At 39.9% G+C, this 21,967-nt stretch overlaps 2 pseudogenes across 1 annotated transcript; one reads left to right on the forward strand and one right to left on the reverse strand.

Annotated features, from left to right (window-relative positions):
• Positions 1–2,527: 2,527 nt before the first annotated feature.
• LOC146467523 (uncharacterized) lies at positions 2,528–16,828 on the forward strand (annotated as a pseudogene). The gene is made up of 6 exons (XR_014867707.1): positions 2,528–2,802; positions 3,841–3,894; positions 4,560–4,630; positions 14,414–14,485; positions 15,169–15,352; positions 15,727–16,828. The product of XR_014867707.1 is annotated as an uncharacterized LOC146467523 (transcript).
• LOC146467524 (uncharacterized) lies at positions 6,029–12,439 on the reverse strand (annotated as a pseudogene).
• Positions 16,829–21,967: the final 5,139 nt, after the last annotated feature.

The raw sequence follows: 21,967 nt of genomic DNA on the forward strand, positions 1-21,967 counted from the left end.
TGGTTCCCCTGTTACCCAACTTAGCACATCATTGTTCTCATCATTTGGATCTTTGCCCACATACTGATACTGTGAGGAGAAACAGGTGTTTGCTGGACTCATGGTGTTTTATCGTTTCGGGCTCGGGGAGGCAACACAGTCAAGAGAGGATAAAGTAAAAAAGAAAAATCTGATCCTTCCTTACCACAGGGTATGGTTTTTGAGCCGTTTTGACAGTCTAAAAGCCTGAAAACGAGTACGAATTCTAGGAACTAGTTCTGAAAATTGGAATTGAAACGAATTGAAACGAATTGAAGAGGCCAAATCTGAAAAAAGCTACCAAAACAATGACATATTTCGGTGTGAAAGAACGTCAGGGTTTGGAGAACCGAGCCGCACACCCCACCAAAAATTCCGAGGATTACACTCCTCCCTCCCCCTGCCGGGATCATTCAAGTAGATAGTCATTTTAAGGATACTTCGCGACCATAATCCGATCCAGTTGTCGTCGTCGAGTAATGTTTATTTATTATTATCTCGAAAACTGACGACTCCTAAAATTATCATTCCTGGATATTATAATTTCCTAACACAATTTTACAATTTCACCAAAGGAAGGGTTTTATTCAGCCTACGATTGTCGCATCGTCCAGGTGATGTTTTCAACAATTAACGGCGCAAGATTCAGAATAACGTTATAGTCACCTTTATCTGCTAAAATATCAATAAAATTCTACTCTTTATACTGTTTACAACATTACAACACAAACAAGAAGATCATACCCACTGTTAATTTGTAAAAAAAATTCCACGGTGTTTCACGGTCAAAGGCCCGGGGTTGAAGATTTTGGCGACCATTATGATCATTATGATCGATTTGTTTGTTTACTCGGTACAGTGGTGTAAATTGTATCCGCATTGTCGACTGATTATACAAGAAAACGTTGCTTATTTGCCTTCAAGATCAAAAACAGTTCTGTTTTTAAAATGTACCTGCTTTTGTTCCACCCGTTTGGATGCTTAACCTTTTCCTTATCAACAAATTAAATTAAACGGTTAACAAATTGTTTTTTAAGCTAGATACTCTATTTCAACCCGTAATGTTTGTCTTCCGATATTTTAGTAAGATTAGCATACTGTTCAGCTATTTCGACCTCAATACAAATACGTCAAAAGTCTCGTCTGTGTTGAACAATACCGACCAAACATAAGCTTCGTCATTATTTGCTTTCAACGTGTAACACAATATGCTGTAACGTGATGCAGAAAGCCGCAGGAATGAAATACCCTTTCAACCTTACCTTACTTAACTGCCCCAGCAGTCACTCAGGAATCCACATTCTGATCCCTCTTTGGTATAAAGTGTGATTAAAATAATATGGGTCGAGTTATTTGTTGTTCTTAATAAAACAAATTCAACCGGAGAAGACGATTACCCGGGGGGGGGGGGGGGTACTCCCCTATATAAGGTATATAGGTATATGCCGCCCCAAAGGATATGGTTTTCCAGCCGTTTTGGTCTGAATTTTGACAATTGCGGTCTGAAATCGGGTCGGGTTTTTGGGGCGAGGAACATTTACGAAAGCTTACAAACATATTTTTCTTCTCAGTACGTAACTGGAACGACCAACTGATAGCGAGAAAAAGAAATAGATAAACTATGTCATTCCAGCTTACTTTTACTCCTTGCGTCAACTTCCGTTCGGCGCTGATGCATAATTATCAGGTCCGAAAACGGGTATGAATTTTAGAGGTCAGGTCTGAAAACGGGTGTGAAAAATGGCATGTTTAGGTCTGAAATAGGGTCGGGATTTGAAGACCCGGGCGGCACACCCCCACCAAGAATTCCGAGAAGTACCCCCCCCCCCCCCCCCGGGACGATTACGTGGACATCAATACTTCGTTGCATTATGCTCTTAAGATGTCGACAGTGTCCCGAATCCCGCTACAATGTGGGATCCCTTCCCGCATCCTGTGAGCCAAACCTTGACTGCCGGAAAATAAACTGATTTGGCGCGATCCGTGGGTTTGTTTTTTGCTTTTTTTACAGTTAAAAGACCCAGCATTGATTCATAATTCTTCCCTAAACAGCATAGTCTTAACAGGTTGAAGGTAACAATTATTCCGTGAACGTTCCATCGCACGAAACTGAAAACATTTATCATTTGTACGGTTTCAGGCCGCTGTAAATGCACCTCGCCAGGGCCTGGTATTACTACTTTTCTGTTGAATCAATTTAAGATCAAGTGTGACTAGTGACGGTGTCGAGTACCCTTACAAACTGTTTTTAAAATTAAAGAAAATAAACAAAAATTGCAAATTTACTGGCAACGGTTCATGTATATTAAAATTTGTCACTACTCATTTTTCTATTGTTCAAACCGTGCAACGTCACTGAACGGGAAAAAATTCCCGGCTATGGCCCTATATCCTTCCATATCGACTACACATAGCAACTTCCTTTAGTTGGAGATCAGAGAACGAAAGTTATTTTGTTTTTCTCGGGCATTATCCTCAAAGCAGTGATTCAAAGCCCGTTCGGTCAGGGATGAAATTGTCTGCCGTAATTAGTCCTCGCGGTGGCCTGCGTTTCGTGGCTGTGTTGATGATGTGTTGCGCCATTCTTACGCACATTTTTGCCATGGAAGATGCTCTGGACGGAGAGCGCAGCGAAGGTGAACAAAACGTCAATGGGGTGTCTGCTCATGGTGATGAAACTGGTAAACTGAAACAGATCTTAATGCAGCGAGAGCGACGATCAGCGAATAATGCGACCCCAACTCTGTCGGTCATCGAAAAACGACTGGAGGCAATGGAAGATAGGTGTGCATTTCTAGTTTCGCAGTGTATTCATCTCGAAATTAGTATTCATGTACTGAATATTTGTATAATATAACTTTGCTAGAAGATTTTTAAGTGAAAATTCATGGCAAACAACGTCGTCCGGCTAGGCTTTTGCATTTTCGTATTGTAACCTACCGTGGGACGCACCAAGAAACTGACGTCCTTTATTGTTTTTATTATATCTGAATAAGCGAGTAATCCATCTGCTCGAGAAACAATTTCTACTCTAAACAATACGACAGCAAATCATTACAAATGATGGCCAACAAACGGTTTATTTCGGTGGATATCTGTTCGGATGGCCATAATCGCCTCAGAAATTCAGATTTAGTCGTTAGCAAAATCTGCATTTTTCATTCACAAAATGTCAGCTCAAAATTTCGTAACATTGGAAAAATAACTTCTTTCGTCGTTAAAAACAGTGTAAAAAAAGGAAATTCCGCGGGGAATGAAATTCCGTTTCCTAAAACTTTCTGCAACTAAAATGTCCAGCTAAAGCATCCGAACAGATCAATCTTAATTTTGTTGGCTTGTACAAATATATCTTTAAAAGGGAAGAAAATGATCTGCAAACAAAGGAGGCAACAATATAAGTATTTTGCTTAAATATTCTCGTTATACCCCTGCCAAATTAGTGTCAGTTAGATTTACTGTGACGACCGATAGATGTTTTGGTTCAAAGCTAGTTTCACGCGTGGTACTGAATTGAAGAAAAAGCTCTTTAAACACAATTATCTACCAAACTTCTGTATTGATCCTTCTAGGGTTATGCAAATAATTACGTAAAAGAGACAATAAGAAAAATAGACGCACTTGCAAAGTTTTGCATGGTTTTTGTCTCATTTCTGAAGAACAGTTAAAGAAAAGTTACCTGGATGACTGTTAAGTTTTCATTCACTCGATGTTAAATTTCTGTTGGGAGTGATAACTTAATTTTTCAATTCAGAGTTGAGTTTGAGAAAACTAATCCGGCCACAAAATTGCCTGACAGTCCTATTTGTTTTTTTTTTTCCACAGGCACAACAGAAGTGCAAGCTTGATAGACAAACGATTTCAAGAACTTGAGAAGAGGTTTGAAATTCATAAAAATCACGTTAATATTTTAATCGAGTAACTCAAAAGTTGATTAAAACTTGAGTACAAAGTTGACTAAAATGACAAGTATCAAGTAATATTCTTGTGTATTTGACAAGCAGAGCATAGCCTTTCTTTGAAGGTAAAAATGAATTACGTTGACCAAAGGTTTCATTAGTGTGCCATGCCGTTGATGATTTGGACAAAATCCGCAGCATCTGCTAACAGCCAGTATCAACTATCTGATAATTGTCATACTTCTGGCTAATTGTAGACCATGATAAATTAATAGCACCACAGGTAGGTAATGTTTGTAATAATCTCTCTGAAAAAGCTGCAAATGGAAAAGGATAAAAACTGTAGGTTGACAAACAAGATTCAGAATTTATCTCAACTTGGATCAGCTCAAAGTCTATGTATTAAATGCGACAGCTATGTGATATCTGTGGCATAAACGAAATGCCGGACTGTATTAACGTATACAGATATTCCACTAAACGATCTGGGAACAAAGCAGACAACACAGTGTTGCATTTACCTCTTGCCAATCTGTTCCACAGACTCAAATGTTACCACTTTTTTCGTTCCCATGCAATGCCGGTTTAAACGACAAAAATATAAGCTTACACATTTCAGTTCTGATCTCATGATTTTTTTTGCAGACTCGACACCTTGCTGCGTTTACCACTCAAATCAAGTGATTCGTACTCGTTGCTTATGGCCTACTTTCTGGGTTGGTATGATAAAGATTCAGATTTAAGAGCGGCAATCCAGAAATTTCGCCTAAAGGTGTGCAAAATGAAAAAATCGAAAATTTCCAAACTTTGCCAGAACATAGGTCTAGATGAAGTATTTCTAGAAAAAATACTTTGAGTTCGATTAGATTTTTATTTTAGGCCACCGGCTTGGCCGCTCTCACATCCCTTTTCACGGCGTCCACACCATACGTTACTTGAAAGTCGCCTAAAAATCAACAGAAAAGTAAATCCGACCATTAAACATCTTAATCAAAAGAATGAATATATAGGAACAGTCTGAAGTGTTATTTGTTCAATTCCATCGCGAACTAAATATTTTTGGGATTTTTAATTTTGTTCAATATTTCGCCGATTTTGGCGGAACAAAAACATGGACACATTGGGAGGGTAAAATCGCTCCTTGGTACATGGCGTGGTTTCATATCAAGTACATCGAGCGAAAGAGCAAGGTTTCATCTTCAAATAACTGCAATAAAATTTTTGGGCTACGTAAAATATCAAATTTTAGAGCGCCAAACAAAAGTGACCCAACGGTCATATTACGGAGTTCTTTGTCACGCATTTAGAACCGTAAAATGAATAATATGCACGGTAAAAGAAATAATGGGTCAAATTTTCGCCCAAAATCCCTTCTGTTGCTAAAATAACACTAATTTTGAGCAACATTTCCCTTACTTACTGCTAAGGCTGTTTGAAATTTCACCTTTAAGCGGCTACTTCGAAAGTTAACAAATTCAAATTCTTCTCGTGCCGAACGTCCGAGAACGGATATAGTTATAAATTTACCTGGTCTTGAAAGAAACCGTAAAACAGGACATTAGCCATATTTATACTTCAATCGGAAGACTACTGTTTGCAGATCTATACATACCAAACTGTGAGAGCTAAGCATGAAAATAGGTATCTACTTTTTGCCTCACAAGTTGCAGACGGCCACCGGCCGTAACGTGTTCGAAGCAAAGAAAAAGATTGCGTGACAAGTACCCAGGCGTTCACGCGGTTACGCGTCTACATTACAAAGAAAAGACATTCCAGTCGTTACGCTTTCTCTAGCAGTTTGTGGAGCGTGTTTGGATTTAAGAATCTTCAAATGATACTTTAATGTTCGTTTGTTTGATCATTTTTACGAGATCTTTTTGAACGGACCAAAGTAAATTGGTGTTCAACATTTAACCCTGGGACATTTTTGTCCTAAGTATTGTCTAACTCATCAGTTGGAGAATATCCTTGGGTTAACATAAATTTGACCGCTCTCTGGTACTCTTCTACGAGAAGTTACAGCCTTTTTCGTTTTTAGCGAGGGAAATCATGCAAAAAATGAAAACTGAACAATGACTGAAAGGGTGGTGGGAGTTGATTGTCACTGAGTCAATACCTGCCTACGTTGTGTATATAAACATATATACATAACTAAGTGCACGAGCAAGACCTCACTATTTCTTCAATTAATTCAACATACGGCTTTTTAAGCCTTAGTGGAAGACTGTTAGTGTCCATATCAAAATGGCTGCATATTATGCGCAACATAGGGATGCTGAGCTTGGTGAGCTTGTTTTTAGCATACATTTCACAAAGGTTGTATGCATCATAAGTAATTGGGTGGGTCAGCTGGCACTCTTCAAGGACATGTGCACGAGTAGTTGAATATGCAGCTTGCTCTTCCACGGCTTGAGCATCCCACTCATCTCCATCAACCTGACTTCCTTGTCGCAATTTCGCTGCCGTTCTTGAGAAGTACGATTTTATTTGCTGCGACGTTAGAAATTCATCCACTTTGAATCTGCGGCTGCCATCTTCATGCTTTGCATGGCGCATGTCTTTTGCTACCTGTGCAGAATCTGCTTTGTGCCCAGTTTTTTCTCCTATTTTAAATCTTTCGTCCAGATAGGCTTTCTGCTTGGCATTGAATCGGGCAGCCTTTTTGGCAGAACGTAATGCCCATCCCTGCGGTAGCACCTGAACACTTTGCTCTGAAAGTACAGCTCCGGAAATGAAGGGCTGTGCGCTAGCTCCTTCCTGTAATTTTTCTGCATAAAGAATCTTTGCCCTGTCGATAAGACTGTGCCTTTCCTCTACAAATTTGCATTTGCCATAATGGATATGTCTCTCCAGGTTACAGTGTCGCTGGAAAGTTCTCACGCACCCTTCAACTGGACAGGAAAATAGCCCGTTCTCGTCGTCAGCGGATGCTTCAAGGTCTCCCTCCCCTTGGACGGTTTTTTCTACCTTTCTACGAACAGAAGACGGCTTGCTGTCAGGTGGAGTGATGTCTTGGAAGTCTCCAGCAGAGAAGAGACTGTCAGGAAACACGGCTGAATTCCCCAACGAGCCTGTTTGTACTAAAGAAAAAGAGAAAATAAACAAAAAACTTTATTACTAAAGTTATTGTTTTTATCTAAACCAAACACAGATTTTCAAGCATTTTGTGTCAATGACGGAGGGTACTTTTCGATCTCAAATAGGCATGGGCCCAACCCTCGTAGGAAGATTCTTGAACTAAGGGTGTGGCTGATCATGAAAAACGAAACCTTCAAGAAAAAAATTGCTTGTAGAAGTAAGCAATAAATACATTTTTACCTTGCAACTGAGACCATGGTATGGCCTTTCCTTCTCCCAAATCAAATGCTCTCCATGCAATCATACATTCCTCTCCATAGTACAAATTGCTGAGGTTGCTCACTCCTTCAAGTTTTCCTTGCAAAGAGGTTGGATGCTGCTTTCTGGAATCGATTAAGGTAACTCGGACACCTCGGACACCACCATGGGATAGAATAGCTTTTTTGAGATCGTCTGCAGTGACTACATCATGGCCTTCGTTAATGTAGCGAAGGACGTGGGCTTTGATGGTGGCTGCTCTTCTGTCACATGGACCCTTACCGCCTTGTGGGTCACTAAAGTCTATTCTCTCAACTTTAATACCAGTCGCTTGTTCCATAAGTTGACAAGTGGCTAACATGGTGACAATGTGGTAACACCCCGCGTTGTCCTGTCGGAGAAAGGCAGTTGAAATTTCGGGATGTTCTCTCTTGAGCCCCTGCAGTGTGTGTCGGATGATGCTGACCACCACGTCGCTGTCTTGACTGCAATTCTCCACTATGTGTACAAACGCTTGGTGTTGTAGCTTTTCACCAAGCTTACGGGCAACAACACTAATATGCCAAGAAATTCCTCTTTTGGCAAACCAATCAGCTTGAGTTTCCCTGAACTTCTGCGGCAGAAATTTCATCGCCCAGTCTTGTGTGATGAGAACTGAGGTTTTGTCAAGTCTTTCTAGAAGACTTGTTCGCGCCTTATCCTGCTGAATTGACCTTAACTGATGAGCTTTCCAGGATTCAATTGACTGGCATGCTTGCTGAAATGTATACACCAAGTCATCGCGGTCTTCGTCATGAAGGTGGGAGCTCCTTAATAAAGACTCGATTTCCATGATTGTGGATTTCAGTCGATCACAAGATGGGCAGCACTTGTCGTGGGAATGGTCACACGTCATACGAAGAAGCTCTTCTTTAGGGTCACTAAGAGCGTGTGTGCTGCAATGATCTGGTACGTTAGAGGCTGCTGTAATGTGTACCTATGACAGTTAAGGAAAATATGACTCAAGGTTAGGTATTTAGATATTCCAACTTCACTCAGTAGAGAACAGATAATGAGCCATATCCGGAAAAAGTACAAATAACTCGTGACGTTTGTACTTCAGGAGACTTTTGTATCCGTGTGAAACACACAACATGGTTTACAGACTGGACAGTGTAGTTGATCTTGCTGTGTGATGTTTGTATAACTTACAGAAAATTCAAGCTTGGTATTACTTACCTTGTAGTCTGTTTTGAGGTACTGTTTCCCTTCCTTCAGTAACTGCTGGCATTTAAGGACCCAATGTCTGTCGCCTAGTTTTTCAACCAACGCTGTCAGTTCGTCAAAAGCCTTCGCTCCCTCAGCGGCAAAGTAGTCCAAGCCTTGAAGAGATTTTCTCACTGTTGCGGTACAAGATGACAATATGCGCAGCATTGTCGAGGTGCTGAAAGGCGTGAAGTTGGTCTCCGAACAAAACTGGTGGTACTGTTTGGTTATCCGTTGCGGAATCATAGATCTTATGACATTTGGTGTTTCAAGAATGTTACCATTTGTCAAAAACAAGTAGCGTTGGCCAAACGGCAAGTCTTGTACAACGTGTGGGCTAGTTATAAAACACAAGAAATGGTCTAGCTGAGATTCGTCTACACGCATTCTAGGGCTTTTAGTGGCAGGCACGGGAACACCGCGACCATGTTGGACTTCGTGCTGTCGTGCTGCTTTGATCCTATACTCCGTAATGCCTGGTATAAACTGCTGGATCACGGAATAAGGAATCAGATCAGCCATTATTGATAACACCTGCCGCCGAGTGTCCCAACTATGGGCGTTCTGAAATGCCTCTGCCAAGGCTTCCAGGTACTTCTTATCCGCTGAAGTTTGGACTGACGCGCAGAGGGCTTTCTCCACTGACTGTGAACTCTTCAGTGCTTCCCATAAGGACGCAGGGTTTTGGGGAGAGATGACCTCCAGTGACGCAACGACAGCATCTTTTGCTTTCGAAATACGAACATTTTTGGTGCGTGTACTCAACTGTTCCCAGCTCTTTTTGGGTTGATTTACGGTTTCTTTGCCACAAACGCTAAGAAACTCGTTCAACTTTAAGTGACGAAGAGTCTGGTTTTCAAGGGAACTTGAGGAATCACTGCTGCTACTTGTAGTGTCTGTTGTAAATGGACTATCATCTGATGCAGTGACAATTGACAGGTTTTTCATTGCTTCAGATATTCCAGTGGCACTTTCGTTTTCCTAAAAGGAAAAGAACAAAAACGTGAATGACATAGGAAAGCGAAGTTACACAACGGTGATCTAGAAACATGATAAAACCACGTCGACCAAATTTTACTTTTGAATCTATAAGTAGCATATGAAGCTAAAACTAGGTAAGCTTTTCTGTTTTGGTAGTAGATTTAACTAAACTTACGCCTCACATTTATCTTACTCAGTTTCCTTAACCCCTGATGAAGGTTAGTCTGTCTAACCGAAATGGGCACAATCAAAGAAACATTTAAAACGTTTTCTGATGTCTGATCAGCCAGGTTTTTGCAATCTATCTGATTTAGCTAAAGGTGGCCTGGCAAAAAGGGCCTGACCGTCAGAATTGTTTAGCATGAATTTTGCGAGAACTTGTTTATCATAATATAGCCGATAGTGTTAATCCAGATGAAATTTAAGGTGGCTTACTACAGTTTTGAGAAACTAAATTTCTTTACGCGCGCGGGTGTCACGCAAGCAATTACGCCCGAGCAAGTATTACGCGAGTGATCAAGGAAAACAAGCAAGCAGTTCGTAATGCGCGCGCGCGAACACTAGTGAATGGGTTTCCCCAAAGTGTATGCAGCAGTACGCATGCTCAAGGAAGTCGTAAAAAACGTTTTTCAATCGTAAATTTCTTGAAATCTAGCCATTCGACCTACGCTCATTTTTTGATATTTTTAATTACACGTAAACATCGGTCTTCAGACAACTTATTTTCAAAATCTGTAAAACAAAATTTTTGACATTTTCTTTGATATGCAAAAACCTAGCTTACAGATTATTGTGTTCACTTGTAAGAACGTTTCTTTTGATCCAAAGTCTAAATGATAAGATTCTGAGTTAAAGTCATACGGGTAGCTTTGGAGTAAACCGTCGTTCAAAGAATTAGATCCCAGTCCTTTGAAGGCCACTCGGCCACTTGTTTTGAGCCACTTCTGGCAAGAGCATGGTAAAATAACAAACACCCACCGTCTTGTATTATGATTGTTTTAACTTTGCTTGTTCACAATGAACAGCAGTGATCATATTTTTGAAAGCATCTGGTGATCCCTATTAACTGCAGTGAGGCGACACGAATTCGTGCGTTGTGCGCGTGCATGAACATAATCGTACATACCGTAGGCTATCTCACGTAGCTGGTGAGGTTGTTCGCAGAATTAGTGTTAGGTTTTAGGTTTGAGCAGCGGAGCCGCGAAAAGAGTAGTGAGGAGACAAGCCTTCACACGCGCTAAAACTTTGTCTTTGCACGATCAATAGCACACGCGTGTGGGCAAGTTCTAGGCATGGATCATAAACAGTGTTCTGTTTGGACTGCTCGGTATTTGCATTTGATAACGCTTAGACTTACTGGATCACTTTCTGTTGATTCCAATCTCTTTGTTTCTTGTTCAACGCGTACGGCTTCAGGGAAAGTCCCAGTTGACTGACATGACATAGATGGGGCGTCACATTGGGAAGGAGCCTCCTCTTTAGCTAGACACAACCGGCATTGTTTACAAATTGCTGGAAACAATAATAAGACTATAAATGACAAAAATACAACTACTTCGTCAGTATTGGAGGATTTTTTCTTTCGTCTGATTCCAAGGTCGATGATGTCACGTGAAAGTTTCAATGGCGTGAACCTGTACATGTTCCAAGTATGAAAAACTGCTCCCTTGGTATTGATTTCTACGAAGTTTTTCAAAAGACGTCATTTTTGAAGAACATACAGGATAGTTATTCCTTTTTGCATCAGAGCAATCGGGTTGGTGAGTTTAAAATAGAACTTTTACTTACGTGAAGCAACTGGAACAAGTACAGAGGTCAGTCTATAGAGTTGCCGAGATTGAGGGAGTGTGATACCACGGTCTCCTCTGAATACTTTTCTCTTGTGGATCTCCCAGTCTGGTGGAACTGAACATAACTTTTTGGAACAGCGCCATCTTATTCCATGTGCATCTCGATGTCGTGGACATATTGATATTTTTAAATGATTTTCATTTATGTCGAAAATCCCTAAAAATCAAATGGGAAATGTTTATCAATCGCTTTCCCAGACAGAGAAAAGAGTCTTGAATGAGTTTATTTGCATTCGTTTTTATCATCATTTTTATCTGCATGGTTTTATTTCAGCCTCAATTTAATAAGTGTCAATGTTTACCTACACGTCTGGAAATTTGATGTTGAGCGCATGTTTAATTACTCAAATGACTTATATTTTTGCGGGAGATTTCACAATTTGCAAAAAATCGACTTCCATGACTGGCAATATTGTCACGAGGAAAAGTTTCGTGTTATTCAATGAGCTATGTTTAAAAAAAAAAAAATTAACGTGATTGCCAAACCGCAAATTTTTATCCACATTAATTAAGTTATGTTACAAAGCAAGTGGAATTTTGAACAACTTCACACCCATGCTGGAAGATGATAAAAACAAAAAGCGACCAAAGCAAAGAGAGGTCGCAATTAGATTCTTTTAATTTTAAAAATAATAATTTTTGGTAACCTCTTTTTCGCCTGTGTTTCAAGTTGCCATCCCCAAAGAGCTATACTGAATAGGAGCGTGCACTAAAACTGAATATTATAGTTTCGCAACATCACGAAACACCTCTGGCTTGCTGGCGGGTCCGCATGTCTTTCCACGCACATGCAGAATGCTCCTTAGGAAGCTCCAATAATGTAGTATTCCCTGTATTATGCCCAAGCACTGTGTATATTTTTCGTTTTGCTCTGCTTTGTTTTCATTTTTTTAAAGTATAGTTACGCTAAAACGTGATACTTATTCAGACTTACCTGCCCTAGCAAGAAGAAGATCTGCCTCTGTTTTTAAAGTTGAATCAAAGCAGTCATAAGACTTTAAATGGCTTTTGACGTCTTTTTCACACTGCGCTATCGGCAGACATGTGACATTTGCGTCTGCATCCACATGGCCCTCCAACAAACTCGGAGTAACCACAGGTTAAGGTTGCCATGATGTTGTAACCGCCCACAGTTAAGGCGATTCAGTGTGTCAGTGGGGGAGAGGGGATCATTTAAAACTAGGAATACAGTTAAAGTGTTAAAAGTGGTGACTCGCCGTGTTTGTGAACACAAGGCCAGGCTAACAAATAAAGTAACCAATAAATAAATAGAGAAGTGTTTACAAAAACAATGCGGACTACTTTTGTTATTTTTTTAAGTTTTATACCGGAAACAAACTGGATTTCTACAGATGCAAAAGGAACCAGGGATAATCCTGTTTTTCTGTTCTTTCATCTTTTTTATTGAACTTTCCATATCAATATTTCAAAGTTGGCGTGACCCCCGACAATCCCTGTCCGTGCAAACTATTTCCCTACCCCCACCCTCACAATCCTTTGTCTGTCTATTGTGTAACGCATTCCAGCGCATCCGATGATGCTCCGGCTCAAGACTGGAAGCCGTTTCTCCTCAGTTCACAGGTATATTTTTATTTTACACATATATTTATTTCTCCCGACGTTATCACCAGAAACAAGTTACCTTTATGCTGTCTATGTTGATTCAGAAAGGATAGAAAATCGATTTCCTTTACGGCTTACATGTAACCGTTCGCAACCACCTGCAACCACGGTGATAAGGGATTTGAATTTGGCTCGCAACGAAAATAATCCGCTTGAACTTCAAAAAGTTCACATAAACTAAGAAGTTAAAAAAAATCATGTTCAAAACTGGCATTAACATCGCAACAGTAATAAGTTTTGGCGAAACGTTGACCAACTTTTTTTTTAAAAGCACTTTGTTGAATTTATGCTTTTAAATGCGTGACAAGCAAATGCGTGTTTTGACCGTTGGGTCACTTTTGTTTGGCGCTCTAAAATTTCATATTTTGCGTAGCCCAAAAATTTTATTGCAGTTATTTAAAGATGAAACCTTGCTCTTTCGCTTGATGTACTTGATATGAAACCACGCCATGTACCAAGGAGCGATTTTACCCTCCCAATGTGTCCATGTTTTTCTTCCGCCGATAATCGGCGAAATATTAAACAAAATTAAAAATCCCAAAAGTATTTAGTTCGCGATGGAATTGAACAAATAACACTTCAGACTGTTGCTAAATATTCATTCTTTTGATTAAGATGTTTAATGGTCGGATTCACTGTTCCGTTTATTTTTAGGCGACTTTCAAGTAACGTATGGTGTGGACTCCGTAAAAAGGGGCAAACCGACTTTGTCGCCGTTCGTCTAAAATAAAAATCTAATCGAACTCAAAGTATTTTTTCTAGAAATAATTCATCTAGACCTATGTTCTGGCAAAGTTTGGGAATTTTCGATTTTTTCATTTTGCACGCCTCCAGGCGAAATTTCTGGATTGCCGCTCTTAAGAAATTCTGAAAGAAACTTTATTTGACCATACTACTTTTCAATTTTGGCACAATAAAGTTATACAATCTACAGTTTGCCTACGATTTGGACTGATTCATCTTAAAGATAGTACTTCCAGCCCTTTTCCCATTTAATCCGATTCATGATCAAAATTGTCCTTGTAAAAAAAAACGCAAAAACAAAACAAAAAAACCAACAAGAACAAACAACAACAGCAACAACAACAAAAAAAAAAAAAACAAAACAATACGCTGAGCTGTGTAGAGGATAAGAAACTTCACTTAAAGGTCTGCGCGCTTTGCTATTTCGTCTCATTGGAAAAATAGATACCAAGAGGTTTCGTTCCACTGTAGGGTCACAGTGAAGAAGGCAAAATAATCAAGATATTTCCTGAAAAAAAAAAAAAAAAGAAACTGATGAGTCTAGAAGAAAGGAAAGTTTTGTGAAGATTTTTTGCTGATTTATTACAATGGAAAGTAGTGACAGACGTTTCCACCACAAGCGATCACCTTAAATTGGCAGATTGAACCACCTTAGCGATTTGCTTTTAGTTCTGAAATGAATGCGGCGGGCATTTTTTAGTTGTGTTTTTAATTTAACAGGACAGCATCTTCAAAATAGTGGAAAAGAAAGAATGGGACCACCTGGGCCCCCTCGAAAAACTGGACCAAAAGGTATAATCTCTTATTGTAACACTCCAAGGATTTTTTTATCTCCTCAAAATAATGTTATATTTAACTGAAAAAACTGCAAGGCTGATACAACGCAGAAAACTTAACACGGCAGCGACTTCTTAGAGAGCAAACCGAGAATCAAAAATGCAACTGTGGACAGCTGTTTCGAGGCAGCTGGCTCTCGTCAGCATGGTGTAGCAGCAAGAAGTGGAATGTCCAAAAAACGTGAAGTCAGGTGTCTACTAAATGCACGTGGTGATGTTACTGCGGATGGGCCCAATTAAGATGTTTGCCCATGTAAATATCAGAGCTTGAAATATAGTGGTACATCTAGAGAGGGAGAGGAGAGGGGGTTACGGGGCTGTGGATGACTGGAGCTCCTTCAAATTGATCTTCAGATGATCAAATAATCCAATGTGTTGGTACTTACGAAAGAGAAAAGTCGTCAGGTAGACCTGGGGCACTTTCCGTTTAGCTAAACTTTTGGTTACGTGTAAATTCTGAAAACTTCCCACGTCAAATGGAAGAGCTTTTGCAATTCCTCCAACTTTCAATGTTATTGGTAAATCAAATAACTTAGGCTGATTATAAACAACAGATTCCTCACCCCCCCCCCCCCTCCTCTCGCCAAAAATAGCTACCATTAAGAAAAAGAAGCGCTGAGGAACATTGTTCATTTCCAGGGGAACCGGGGAAGCCTGGCACAAACAAACCATTCCCAGGTCCAGCTGGGAGACCAGGGAGCTGCTGGTAGGACTGGTGCCCAGGGACCTCAAGGAGCCAAAGGAGAAAAGGGACAGTCTGGAGTGAAGTATGTGCGCTGGGGAAGGACCACATGCCCCAGTGGTGCTCAGACAGTTTATAAAGGTAAAGCGATTAGCAATTGATGATAATTTTTGCTTCGCTGTTTGAAAAAGAAGAGGAAAAACGTTCCCAACAACAGCGGCTTTTACATGTCGTGATACAATAGCGGAATGTCGTTTCCTGCATGAATTTTCATTTTTTTAGCATCATAAGCTCCTAAACTCTAAATGCAGAGTATTAAATAGGTCCGGGAAAAGTCATTGTCATTGATTCAAGATAACTGAGTTGGAGATGGTCAATACTAAAATCTCTGGTAGAATAATAATTTAATAAACGGGAAGCGGGTGTTAGTTTACTAGAGAATTTCAAGTCTCGCGAACACAGTGACCTTTACTTTCTTACTGTCATGTCATGATAATTTATCTGAATTTTATCAGGTATAATGGGCGGAGACCATTACACTGACTATGGTGGCGGAGCGAGCTATCTTTGTCTTCCTCACAATCCGAAGTATGACAACTACAAAGATGGACATCAAGCCGCGGGATACTGCGTATGAAGTCAGTGGGTACAACGGCGACCCTTTTCAGAGAACCATTCACGACCATGAAGCACCCTGCGTTGTGTGCTTCGTCAAGTCACGTGGCTCAAAGCTGATGATACCCGCACGGAATGACTGTCCATCTGGATGGACCGAGGAGTATCATAGGTACCTGATGACTGAAAACTACGGCCACAAGCATTCAAGTGACTTCGTTTGTGTTGACGGTGATCCGGAATATGTTCGTGGTACTTCCGCCAATAAGAATGGTGCCTTGCTGTACCCTGTGGAAGGAAGATGCGGCTAACTCCCGTGCCTTCCATATGTCGATGGACGAGAGTTGACATGCGCTGTGTGCACCAAGTGACGAGTAAATGCAACGCTTTTAACACAGCATCGACGACTCTACAAAAGAAAAGATCGACTAGTGATTTAAAAAACAGTGTGATTTGTCTTTGCTTTAAACAGGAAGTAGTTGAAACAAGGAACTTTAGTGAAGCAAGCCAGTAAAACAGAGAACTGACTATAACAGGGAAATGTGGAGTAAAGGGAAAACTGAATAAACCTAACATGAAATCAAAAATTTTAAAGCTTGGCTTTCTCCAGTCCCCAAAAGCTGAATTATGCATCCCATGTATAATCGACAAATGAAACAATTAAAAAGAAAGGAAAAAAAAAAATATTAAATTTCTTCGCGAATATTCAGGCCATGTGAGTTCATGTGGAAGAAGTGTTCTGTCTTTTGAGATTAGACGGCTTCCCTGGCCTTACGGATTGAGTCTCGGTTGGAGTAGACTGTTTGTATGGGGATTAATTGCATGTCGTTAGTTGCATTGCCCGAATATTCGCGAGGAAATTTACTAGCTTTTTCCTTTTTTTTTTCTTTAAATTGTTTCATTTGCTTCATGTTTTATACTGTCAATCACTTAAGTTTTATGCAGTTCCGTTATTGAGCAAATACTTCTAATATAAGCGCATGTTCCAATGCAAATTCTCATTGTACTTGAAGAAGGCTGGTTTGGCCAGCCGAAATATAAGTACACTCTAAAACGTAATTCTACGTTGTATCGGTCTCTTCTTCTTTTATCTTTTTTTGAGAATCCTTTTATTAGAATGTTGAGGATGAGGTAAGCCAATATTGCAAGAAAACAAAAGAAAAGAAAATACCCCTATAATGAGGGGGTTGGGGGGGGTGGGGAGGGGGTGTTTTTTTGCCTTAAACACGAAACACTATATACTGAACAGGTAATCCAAAAACATATTAAGAACGTTGTCAGGTTCAAATTACCAAAGACTTATTCCAGTCACGCTCCATCTTAAGCTTGCTGTCCAAATTTAGTAGGCCTGGAACAGACTTAGTTGCATAGTTGATACAGCAATGGTATTTATAGTATTAACCCTTTAAGCCTTAACAGTGATCAGTATCCAATTTCTCCTTAAAATCTCACTACTTATCAGTACAAATACGTCACCAGAAAAAAGAAAAGGATCACCAAAGAAAACATGTCGTGATGTTTAAACAAATTCTCCCAACTAGTTCAGTAAGAAAAATAGGAAGAACATGGAGGGTGGGATGTTTTCTTTACACTACTTCAGAATGGTGGTTTCTTTAAAATTTATCAAGGTTTATCATCTCTTGTTCTCGCGTTTGAAGATTTGGCAACATTATCGAATTTTATTGAAAATCCGAAGTGGATTTATTGGTTCACCTAAACATTCATATCAGTGAACTGAGTTTCCCAACAATTTAAGAACAAGGTCTAGTTTGGCGTGGCCTGAAGATCTGAGCTACAGGTGGACATAAAGTTGGTCGCTGAAACAACCTTCTGCGTCTGGAGTGTGACTAAAGCGCGAGCGTGGCAGAACACTGCCCCCGTCCCCCTCTCTGTCCCGCATTTGTGCTCGCGGTTTTGGTGCTCCGTATTCCTCACCGGAGATTCTACTGAGACGCTTTGCTTTACGGGGTTGGTCGTTTTGGTGATGCAAAAAGCAGCACATAGTCGCTTGATCACTACAGAGTAATTTCCGTGAACGTTTTGCTTTCTGCAACTGAGTACTACTAGTGGTGTGACATATTCCCCTCATCGGCTAATCATGCACCCAAACTGTATGTTATTTGTCCGTTAACTTTGTCACCTGAAAGACGAAGAAGTACTGCTCAATAGTTTCATTTTAATGGTCACACTTTATGATTTCAACCAGACACTCAAGAAACCTCGTGTACTAGAGAATTTTAAAAAACGGTATCACAGAAATGACCTATCAAAATAGAAGCTATTGAGTAGCACATACTTTAGGATTTGATCCACAGACTCAAAACTTAGAACCACATTGTTCAGCAAAATAAACAGCACCACATGAAAGGACTTTTTAATCTTTAATCTTTAATTAGCATAATTGCCATTAGCAAAGCTAATCCGGCAATGGAGCGGCCAGCGGACGCAAAATAGGTTAAATTATACATGTAGAACATATAAAGAACTGATAAATTCCGAGTAAGAGTCAGACTTGACGATGTCAGGTGGTAACACATTCCATGTTGGGATTGTTCTTACATAAAATGAGTGTTTGTAAGCGTCGACACAAGAAAACGGTAGACTTTTCTTAAATTCATGACTCGCCCTTGCACGGCTGTACGCGGGCACAGAGATAAGCTCGTGGGGGGGGGGGGGGGGGAGATATTAACGTGACCTCTATGTATTTGATAAAACATGCTGATATCACATATGCTACGTCTTAACTGCAGTGAGGGCCAATTTAGGTCCGTGAGCATAGATGATACACTACTATAACGGCTATAATCGTTGTTAACAAACCGCGCTGCGCGGCGCTGTACAGACTCAATGCAGTCAATCCCTTTCTTGGTGTGTGGAGACCAGGTAACAGTGGCGTATTCAACAATCGGGCGCACTAAGGATAGATATCAATGTAGACTGCTCAATAGCTTTGATTTGAATGTTCAAACTTTAGGATTTCGTCCACAAACTGAAAAAGTAGAACCAGCATAATAAACAGCATCACAGGAAAGTATACTAGTGTTCTATCACAAATGCCGTTCTCTTGTCGGCTACGCTATTCACTAGCTATTCTGTTGTAGATAGCTAGAAGACTGAGTAGTCAAACAGTGTGCGGTTGTCGACAAAATGTTGGCCACTTCTTCGCGTCTTTGAAGTGTCTGTGAAGAGGAGTTACAGAAACGACTAGTAGATTTATACTAAAACAATTTAGTTTATTCCCTCTATAGTGACAAGTGACATTGTGTACGTTTGTATTTTAACCATGAAATGTACCGAGACACTGTTTTTCTCTAAATTTTAGCCTGCGAGCAAGCTCTCTTGGGGGTGGGGGGCGGGAGGGGGAAAGAGGAGAGAGCTTGCAACGATGTCTCAGGAATTTTCATTTCTGCGTTGAATTTTTCAACGCAAAATGCTGATTGGTGGATATTGAATTTGGTGCTTACGTCATTGCTCTTCGCGTGGGTCGTGTTGACAACACAAGTTTCTATTTGAAAGGGCTGCGAGAATTTCTCTAAATAACTTAGGTTTTCTCTGGAATAAAAACCCGAACAAAGTCAAGCTGCCAATGCTTTACTTCAAAGTAGCGATGTTCTTGCAGTTTTGCCTACGAGATTTGGGACAAGTTTGATATTTCAACCTTTTGCATCAAACAATGTTAGTTTTTTGCCCATTGCAAAGTTTCATTATCGACTACTTGATCGAAGAAACAAGAAGAATGGGGATGCCTGCCGCTTCGATTGCGAACAACCAGTTTTTTAGGGCAATGTTCTTTAGAAGCGCAATGATTTCCTTTTGATCTGGCACTCTCACGTCTGCATTTCTACTCGTTAAAGTGCTACTACGATCAAAACTTCATGTCACGTATGAAACAAAAATACGTTCTTTACAGCTTATCCGATGTGGTTGTACCTGTCTTAGTCACTGAAATGAAGTTTGGGCCCCGTAAATTGAAAATATTGAGCCTTGAAAACTGGTGTTTTCGAGTCCGCCATTATGAATTTATGTTCCAGTGAGCCCGCGGTATGAAAGTGATTGGAGTTGCGGTATTTTTATTCAAACCTATTGTGTTTTTGTCGTGACGTAATACTCTCAAGTCGCTGATCAAGCGAGTACTGTAGTCCTCCTTCTGACGACGAATTTCAGAGCTGTTTTGACCACAGAAAGCTCTCCTGGATCGTCTTCGCATGATATAGGCAAAGGAAATTAAGAAGTCCTGACTCTGTAGAGCTAGTTCCGTCTGAAGAAGAGGCAGCCGAATAAGTTCAGCAGCTAGCGCTTTTGCTACAAGAGAAGGAAGAGCAGACTTTGCTGAGTCGTTCATCTCTCGGGTAAGATATTAGAGATAGAGATTGATATTTAGATGTGTTATTTGCTGTATTAACAAAACAGGCAAGCTTTAAAAGTGTAGTGCCTGAGAATCCTCAACAATTTCTCTTGACTACTAGCCAGTTCATTCCCCGGAGGGAGGCTACCGGAGACTCGGTTGAATTGCAATCGAAGTCAAGTTTAGGTTTTTAGCTTTGCTTTCGAAAGTTTGCCTTGGTGTTAAATTAGAGTGCACAGTTAAGTTTCGGTTCCGAGTAAGCTTATTGTTTTTGCACTTTTTTACCATGGAAAAAGAATATATATTGTAGTGAAAAGCTCTGTACAATGGCTTGAATTTAAGCTGATCGTTCCCTTGTAATTGATGCTAAGCTTCCTCTTGGTTCAATATTTTCTCAGGTGCAAATGTTCAAATTGCTCCCATGAGCGACTTACCAAGCCTGGAGAGTGCTGGTGCTGCATGGACATCATTGTATCCAGATTTGAATAAGTACAGTAATCAATAAACAAATAAATTTGCAAGGCAACAACAATTTGCAATGATTTGTTTTCTTCCCTTGCACTATCATGACCAATGTAATAGTATTAACAGTCTTTTCTGTGTACATATTTTTTTTTTTAAGGTGGCTCACATCAGGTTAAACACCACTGCACTGGATGCTTTAACGCACTGAAGAAATGACTAGGTTTATAAATGAAAATTTATTAAGGCATGCTTTCTGGTAACAAGCATCCACCTAAGCAAATGAGGGGAGGAAAAGTAGGAATTTTGCAAATATACATTGAAAACAATATTCTTGGGAGTTAAAGTTTGTGATTCAGGTATTAATTGAAATTTTTTTGCTTATTCTAATGAAGGGTCAAATCAACCTAACAACAAACATCCTTTGTCCTACATGCCTAAGGGCAAACCCCCAAGCAAGTGTTGATGAGTTTGATACACTGTTGCTGTGGTAATAGTTCTCGTTACTTTCACTTTTGGTGCAGTGAGAGATGGGCAAATGCATGCTACCAAAATGAAGTAAAGTTGAGACTGTTGTGAGCCACCTTTGATTTTTTTTCTCAAGGTTGTTCTTCTTGATCAGTGTTTATTCTTAGAAAATGTAGATTCAATTTCATTTGTACAACAACAAATTTATTGGTGAAACAAGATTCTGGCACTCTTTTTCAAATGAACATAAAAATAAAATTATTAATGTACTGCAGACAATGAACCATAAACCTTATTCCAAAATGGCTACCATATTAATATTGTTTATATTCAAATTAGTATTTATTTAAAACCACACCAAAAGGGAAAACATTTGAGTTCTGGTTGCTATACATGGCTCAGGAATGTCTGTGCTTCAGCTCCCTATTAGCAGGGAGCAGGGGATGGGGAGGGGGGGAGGTGGAGTGTCATGAAAGAATAAGCAGTGAAAACAGAGGGTCACATTAATTTATACTCTTGCAATCATAATTTATAGTATGACAGGGAGAGCGAGTTATATACAAAAGACAAAATAAAATTTGTTAATTTAAGTCATTATTTAACAAAAGCAAGACAAGTATTAAGTATTAAAATATTAATGTAAAGGAAATGTGTAGCATAATGGAGTTATATGATGCCAATGGGCTCTATAGATGATTTGAATTATGTTGGGGCAAAATGGTTCCAGTAAGTAACTTACAGTTCGCCTCCATTCTTGTTTTCTTTTTCTGGTATTTGAGCTACATTGTATTACCTGTTCAGGGGGAGGGTCATGAAATTTCATTTGCATCGCTATAGAGGGTCACATCATTTTCATTGCTCAATTT

Source organism: Pavona decussata, unplaced genomic scaffold (assembly GCF_977016875.1).
Source record: "Pavona decussata unplaced genomic scaffold, jaPavDecu1.1 SCAFFOLD_135, whole genome shotgun sequence".
NCBI classification, from domain to species: domain Eukaryota; kingdom Metazoa; phylum Cnidaria; class Anthozoa; order Scleractinia; family Agariciidae; genus Pavona; species Pavona decussata.